Below are 7,487 nucleotides of genomic sequence, written 5' to 3' on the forward strand. Positions count from 1 at the left end.
ACTTTGAAGACTTACAAGTATTATGTCTGTGGAAAAGTAGGAATATGAGAAAACTGATAAACAGAAGCATTTAATGTGCTTCAACTTTTTCTATATTCAGAAAGAAACAGGCCATGTGGTCTCTGGGATACAAAAAAAGATTTAAAGTAATATTACAAGTGGTCATGATAGAAATTATTAGCTTAGTTTGCATAGTTCTATTTCATAAGAGCTGTTATATTTTGTATACATGTCTGAATCTGTACAAGGCTAGATAGTGATAGATTTATAAAGCTTTGTACTAGGAAAGCTGTGGGGCTATCCTCCAGTTTCCTATATGAAATTTTGGATGAGCAGTGATTTGTTTATGCTTGTTTATTTTTAATTCGATTAAATTAATTCCTTGAAAATTTCATATATGTGCCTAATGCATCTAATTTCTCTCATTCTCCCCCTCTTTTATCTCTCTCACATCTCATAATCCTCCCTTCTCCTTACAATTCCCTTTCCATTCCTTTTTTGTTTTTATTTTTCTTTGTGAACTACCAATTTTATCCAGGGCCTTCTGTGTGATCATGGTTTAGAACTGTCCATTGGAGATTGGTGAGCACAAATTTGTGTATATAAATGAAGATCATGACTCTCCCTCCTGCAGAACTCATGAGTAGCTATTATTTCAGCAGGGAGGAGTAATGCTCCATGAGCCCCTCCGTTTGATCTGTGATTGTCTGTTGACTGTCACAGTCTCATGTAGTCTGTCTCCAGTTGGAAGATCATTTTGCATTTCCTTTCAAAGATTTCTGGAGCCCAACTTCTTTAGGTTCCTTCTTCAGTGGCACATTTCCCTAAGTATTAGAAAGGGTGTTATAAATGACTTGTTTAGTGCTGAGTACTCAATGTGACTTTCTCTAAGCACTTAGAATAGTCATATGTCTCTGCATTTGTTACCATTTACCATAAAGGAATTAATGATGTCTGTCATGCATCATATTTTTGATGTACAAATACGAGAATTATGATGGTGGTTAATAAGAAGATAATGGTAAATACTTCATACTTTCAAAGACTATAGACTATAAATATTCTAGAATATTTAAAGTGATTACATATATTGCTATATAATTTATATAATTTGGTAATTCTTTTCTTTCTTTTTTTTTTAAAACAGTAAAGCTTTATGTAACCCATATATACACTTAATAGGGTGTATTTTCAAAATATAAGATTCAGTAAAAAGCAGAACTGAGGAATGCTCTCTATTTTGCCAATAAACTACCCGAGAAGAGATACAGACTTTTAGTCTTTTTCTTACAGTTTCCTTTTTTTTTTCTTTCTCATGGTTTATTTTTTTTATATTTAAAAATTTCCATCTCCTTCCCTCCTCCTCCCCCTCCCTCTGCTCCTCCTCCCCATTCCCGCCCCTCCTTCTCCCCCTTCCCTCCCCTTCCCTCCAACCATACCTCCCCTCCCTCCCTCTCAAGGCCAAGGAGCCATCAGGGTTCCCCACTCTATGCTAAGTCCAAGGTCCTCCCAACTCCCCCCAGGTCCAGGAAGGTGATCGAACAAGCTGAGAAGGCTCCCACAGAGCCCGTCCATGCAGAAGAATCAGAGCCCAGCGCCAATGTCCTTTGCTTCTCAGTCAGCCCCCGCTGTTGGCCACATTCAGAGAGACGGGTTTGGTCGCATGATCCATCAGTCCCATTCCAACTGGAGTTGGTGATCTCCCTTTAGTTCTGTCCCACCGTCTCCATGAGTGAACGCACCCCTCACGTTCCTGACTTTCTCCCTCATGTTCTCGCTCCTTCTGCTCCTCATCAGGACCTTGGGAGCTCAGTCCAGTGCTCCAATGTGGGGCTCAGTCACCTTCCCCATCTGTCGCCAGCTGGAGGTTCCCTCACGGTCCTGACTTTCTCGTGTTCTCCCTCCTTCTGCTCCTCATCAGGACCTTGGGAGCTCAGTCCAGTGCTCCAATGTGGGGCTCTGTCATTTTCTTCATCTATCGTCAGGTGGAGGTTCTATGGTGATATGCAAGAAATTCATCAGTATGGCTATAGGAACTGGCCTTTTCAGGCTCCCTCTCCTCAGCTGCCCAAGGAACTAACTGGGGTCGTCCCCTGGAAACCTGGGAACCCCTCTAGGATCAAGTCTCTTGACAACACTCAGGTAGCTCCTTAAATTAAGATATATGCATCCCTGCTCCCATATCCACCCTTCCTATATCCCGAGCATCCCATTCCTCTGAGCTCCCCCCATTCTCCCCTTCACATTTTTCTCTCCCCATCTTCCCTTGGCCCAGTCTCGCCCAACCCTCAAGTTCCCAATTTTACCTGGCGATCGTGTCTACTTCCAATATCCAGGAGGATTACTATATCTTTTTTTTGGGGAGTTCACCTTCTTATTATCTTCTCAAGGATCCCAAATTTATAGGCTCAATGTCCTTTAATTATGGCTAGAAACCGATTATGAGTGAGTACATCCCATGTTCATCTTTTTGGGTCTGGGTTACCTCACTCAGAATAGTGTTTTCTATTTCCATCCATTTGCCTGCAAAATTCAAGATGTCATTGTTTTTTACCGCTGAGTAGTATTCTAGCATGTATATATTCCACAGTTTCTTCATCCATTCTTCCACTGAAGGGCATCTAGGTTGTTTCCAGGATCTGGCTATTACAAATAATGCTGCTATGAACATAAATGAGCATATGCTTTTGTTGTATGATTGGGCATCTCTTGGGTAGATTCCCAATAGTGGAATTGCTGGGTCCTGGGGTAGGTTGATCCCGAATTTCCTGAGAAACCGCCACACTGCTTTCCAAAGTGGTTGCACAAGTGTGCATTTCCACCAGCAATGGATGAGTGTACCCCTTACCCCACAACCTCTCCAGCAAAGGTTATTATTGGTGTTTTGGATTTTAGCCAATCTGACAGGTGTAAGATGATATCTCAAAGTTGTTTTGATTTGCATTTCCCTGATAGCTAGGGAGGTTGAGCATGACCTTAAGTGTCTTTTGGCCATTCGAACTTCTTCTGTTGAAAATTCTCTGTTCAGTTCAGTGCCCCAATTTTTAATTGGGTTAATTGGCATTTTACCATCTAGTCTCTTGAGTTCCTTATATATTTTAGAGATCAGACCTTTGTCAGTTGCAGGGTTGGTGAAGATCTTTTCCCAGTCAGTAGGCTGCCTTTGTGTCTTTGTGACAATGTCCTTTGCTTTACAGAAGCTGCTCACCTTCAGGAGGTCCCATTTATTCAATGTTGCCCTTAATGTCTGTGCAGCTGGGGTTATGCGCAGGAAACGGTTCCCTGTGCCCATTTGTTGTAGAGTACTTCCCACTTTCTCCTCTATCAAGCTCAATGTGTTCAGATTAATATTGAGGTCTTTAATCCATTTGGACTTGAGTTTTGTGCATGGTGATAGACACGGATCTACTTTCATTCTTCTACAGGTTGACATCCAGTTATGCCAGCACCATTTGATGAACATGCTTTCTTTCTTCCATTGTGTGCTTTTAGCTCCTTTATCAAAAATCAGGTATTCGTAGGTTTGTGGTTTAAGATCCGGGTCTTCTATACGATTCCATTGGTCAACTTCTCTGTTTTTATGCCAATACCAAGCTGTTTTCAATACTGTAGCTTTGTAATAGAGTTTGAAGTCAGGGATGGTAATGCCTCCAGAAGTACCTTTATTGTATAAGATTTTTTTGGCTATCCTGTGTTTCTTGTTTTTCCATATAAAGTTGATTATTGTCCTCTCAATCTCTGTGAAGAATTTTAATGGGACCTTGATTGGGATTGCATTGAATCTATAGATTGCTTTTGGTAGAATTGCCATTTTTACTATGTTGATCCTCCCAATCCACGAGCAGGGGAGATCCTTCCATTTTCTGGTATCCTCTTCAATTTCTTTCTTCAAAGACTTAAATTTGACTTATTGTCAAATAAATCCTTCACTTCCTTGGTTAGAGATACTCCCAGATATCTTATGCTATTTGTGGCTATTGTGAAAGGTGATACTTCTCTGATTTCCCTCTCTGCTTCCTTATCCTTTGTGTATAGGAGGGCGACTGATTTTTTGGAGTTGATCTTGTAACCTGCCACGTTACTGAAGGAGTTTATCAGCTGTAGGAGTTTTTTGGTGGAGTTTTTGGGGTCGCTTATGTATACTATCATATCATCTGCGAATAATGAAAGTTTAACTTCTTCCTTTCCAAATTGAATCCCCTTGATTCCCTTATGTTGTCTTATTGCTATTGCTAGAACTTCAAGCACTATATTGAAGAGATAAGGAGAGAGTGGACAGCCTTGTCGTGTTCCTGAATTTAGTGGGATAGCCTTGAGTTTCTCTCCGTTTAATTTGATGCTAGCTGTCGGCTTGCTGTAAATAGCTTTTATTATATTTAGGAATGACCCATGTATCCCTAATCTCTCCAAAACTTTTATCATAAAAGGGTGCTGAATTTTGTCAAATGCTTTTTCAGCATCTAATGAGATGACCATATGTTTTTTTTCCTTCAGTTTATTTATATGATGGATTACATTGATAGATTTTCGTATGTTGAACCAGCCCTGCATCTCTGGGATGAAGCCTACTTGATCGTAATGGATGATTTCTCTAATGTGTTCTTGGATTCGGTTTGCCAGTATTTTATTGAGAATCTTTGCGTCAATGTTCATGAGTGAGATTGGCCTGTAATTCTCTTTCTTGGTTGAGTCTTTGTGTGGTTTAGGTATCAGGGTAATTGTAGCTTCATAGAAGGAATTTGGCAGTGACTCTTGTGTTTCTATATTATGAAATACCTTAAGGAGTATAGGTATTAGGTCTTCTTGGAAGTTCTGGTAGAATTCCGCATTGAATCCATCTGGTCCTGGGCTCTTTTTGGTAGGGAGGTTTCTGATAACAGTTTCTAATTCTTCGCGACTGACAGGACGATTTAGAGCATTTACCTGGTCCTGGTTTAACTTTGGTATATGGTATTTATCTAAAAAACTGTCCATTTCTTTTACATTTTCCAATTTTGTGGCATACAGGCTTTTGTAGTAAGATCTAATGATTCTCTGAATTTCCTCTGTGTCTGTGGTTATGTCCCCCTTTTCATTTCTGATCTTATTAATTTGCGTGTTCTCCCTCTGCCGTTTGATTAGTTTGGCTAAGGGTTTGTCAATCTTGTTGATTTTCTCCAAGAACCAGCTTCTTGTTTCATTGATTCTTTGGATTGTTTTCTGTGTTTCTATTTTGTTGATTTCTGCCCTCAGTTTGATTATTTCCAGTCTTCTACTTCTCCTAGGTGAGTCTGCTTCTTTTTTTTCCAGAGCTTTCAGGTGTGCTGTTAAATCACCAATGAGTGCTTTCTCCGTTTTCTTTAAGTGGGCACTTAGTGCTATGAACTTTCCTCTTAGCACTGCTTTCATTGTGTCCTATAGGTTTGAGTATGTTGTCTCTTTGTTTTCATTAAATTCAAGAAAGACTTTAATTTCTTTCTTTATTTCTTCCTTGACCCAGGTGTGGGTCCGTAGTTGACTGTTCAGTTTCCATGGGTTTGTGGGCTTTCTGGGGGTAGCATTGTTGTTGAATTCTAATTTTAATCCATGGTGATCCGATAAGACACAGGTGGTTACTAATATTTTTTTGTAACTGTGGAAGTTTGCTTTGTTACCAAGTATATGGTCAATTTTCTAAAAGTTTCCATGAGCCGCAGAGAAGAAGGTATATTCTTTCCTATTGGGTGGAATGTTCTATAGATGTCTGTTAAGTCCATTTGGTTCATTACCTCCATTAAGTCTTTCAATTCTCTGTTAGGTTTCTGTCTGATTGACCTGTCCATTGGTGAGAGAGGAGTGTTGAAGTCTCCAACTATTAGTGTGTGTGGTTTGATGGCTGCCTTGAGTTCTAGAAGTGTTTCTTTTACATAAGTGGGTGCTTTTATATTAGGGGCATAGATATTCAGATTGAGACTTCATTCTGATGGATTTTTCCTGTTATGAGTATAAAGTGTCCCTTTCCATCTCTTCTGATTGATTTTAGTTTGAAGTCAACTTTGTTGGAAATTAGTATGGCCACACCCACTTGTTTCTTAGGGCCATTTGCTTGATAAACCTTTTCCCAACCCTTTACTCTGAGTAGGTGTCTGTCTTTGTGGTTGAGGTGTGTTTCTTGTAAACAGCAAAATGTTGGATTCTGTTTTCGTATCCAGTCTCTTAGCCTGTGCCTTTTTATAGGTGAATTGAGTCCATTGATATTAAGTGATATTAATGACCAGTGGTTGTTAAGTTCAGTCATTTTTAGTAGTAGAGTTTGTGTGTTTCCCTTCTTCTAGTTGTGCTGGTGAAGGGTCGCTAGATGCCTGAGTTATTGTGGGCGTTGTTGGACTCCTTGGTTTGTTATTTTCCTTCTATTAATTTCTGCAAGGCTGAATTTGTGGCTGCGTATTGTTTAAATCTGTTTTTGTCCTGGAATATCTTGTTTTCTCCATCAATGGTGAATGCAAGCTTTGCTGGGTATAGTAGTCTAGGCTTGCATCCATGTTCCCTTAGTGTCTGTAGCACATCTATCCAAGCTCTTCTGGCTTTCATGGTTTCCATTGAGAAATCAGGTGTAATTCTGATAGGTTTCCCTTTATATGTTATTTGATCTTTTTCCTTTGCAGCTCTTAATATCTGTTCTTTATTCTTTATGTTTTGTGTTTTGATTATTATATGGCGTGGGGATGCTTTCTTTTGATCCAGTCTATTTGGTGTTCTGTAGGCTTCTTGTACCTTCATAGGAACATCCTTCTTTAGGTTGGGGACGTTTTCTTCTATAATTTTGTTGAATATGTTTTCTAGGCCTTTGAGTCGTAATTCTTCTCCTTCTTCTACCCCAATTATTTTTAGGTTTGGTCTTTTCATGGTGTCCCAGATTTCCTGAATGTTTTGTGTTAAGAATTTGTTAGATTTGTTTAGTTCTTTAATCTGTGAGTTTATTTCCTCTATAGTATCTTCAGAGTCCGAGATTCTTTCTTCCATCTCTTGTATTTGGTTGGAAATACTTGTCTCTGAAGTTTCTGTTCGTTTACTCAGAGTTTCCATTTCCAGTCGTCCCTCAGATTGTGTTTTCTTCAATACCTCCATTTCATTTTTCAGGTCTTGTACTGTTTCCCTTACCTGTTTGATTGCTTTTTCTTGTTTTTCTTGTTTTCCTTGGGTATCTTTGAGAGATTTATTTATTTCGTCTACCTTTTTGTTTGTCAACTCCATTTCTTTATGGCAGTTTTTTACCTCCTGTTTAAGGTCCTCTATTATTTTCATAAAGTACTGTTTACGGTTGGATTCTTCTATATCTTCTGGGGTAGTGTGTTCAATTCTTGTTGTTTCGGGATGTCTGGATTGTGGTGATGTCATGTTGCCTTTCATGTTGTTGGAGGAGCTCCTGCATTGGTGCCTGCCCATCTCTTCCTTCAAAAGGACCCCAGAGGCGTTTGGTGTCCTAGACCAATCTTTGCTGTGACTGAAACTGGTTGGATCTCCCCTGT

Source organism: Arvicola amphibius, chromosome X (genome assembly GCF_903992535.2).
Source record: "Arvicola amphibius chromosome X, mArvAmp1.2, whole genome shotgun sequence".
NCBI classification, from domain to species: Eukaryota; Metazoa; Chordata; class Mammalia; order Rodentia; family Cricetidae; genus Arvicola; species Arvicola amphibius.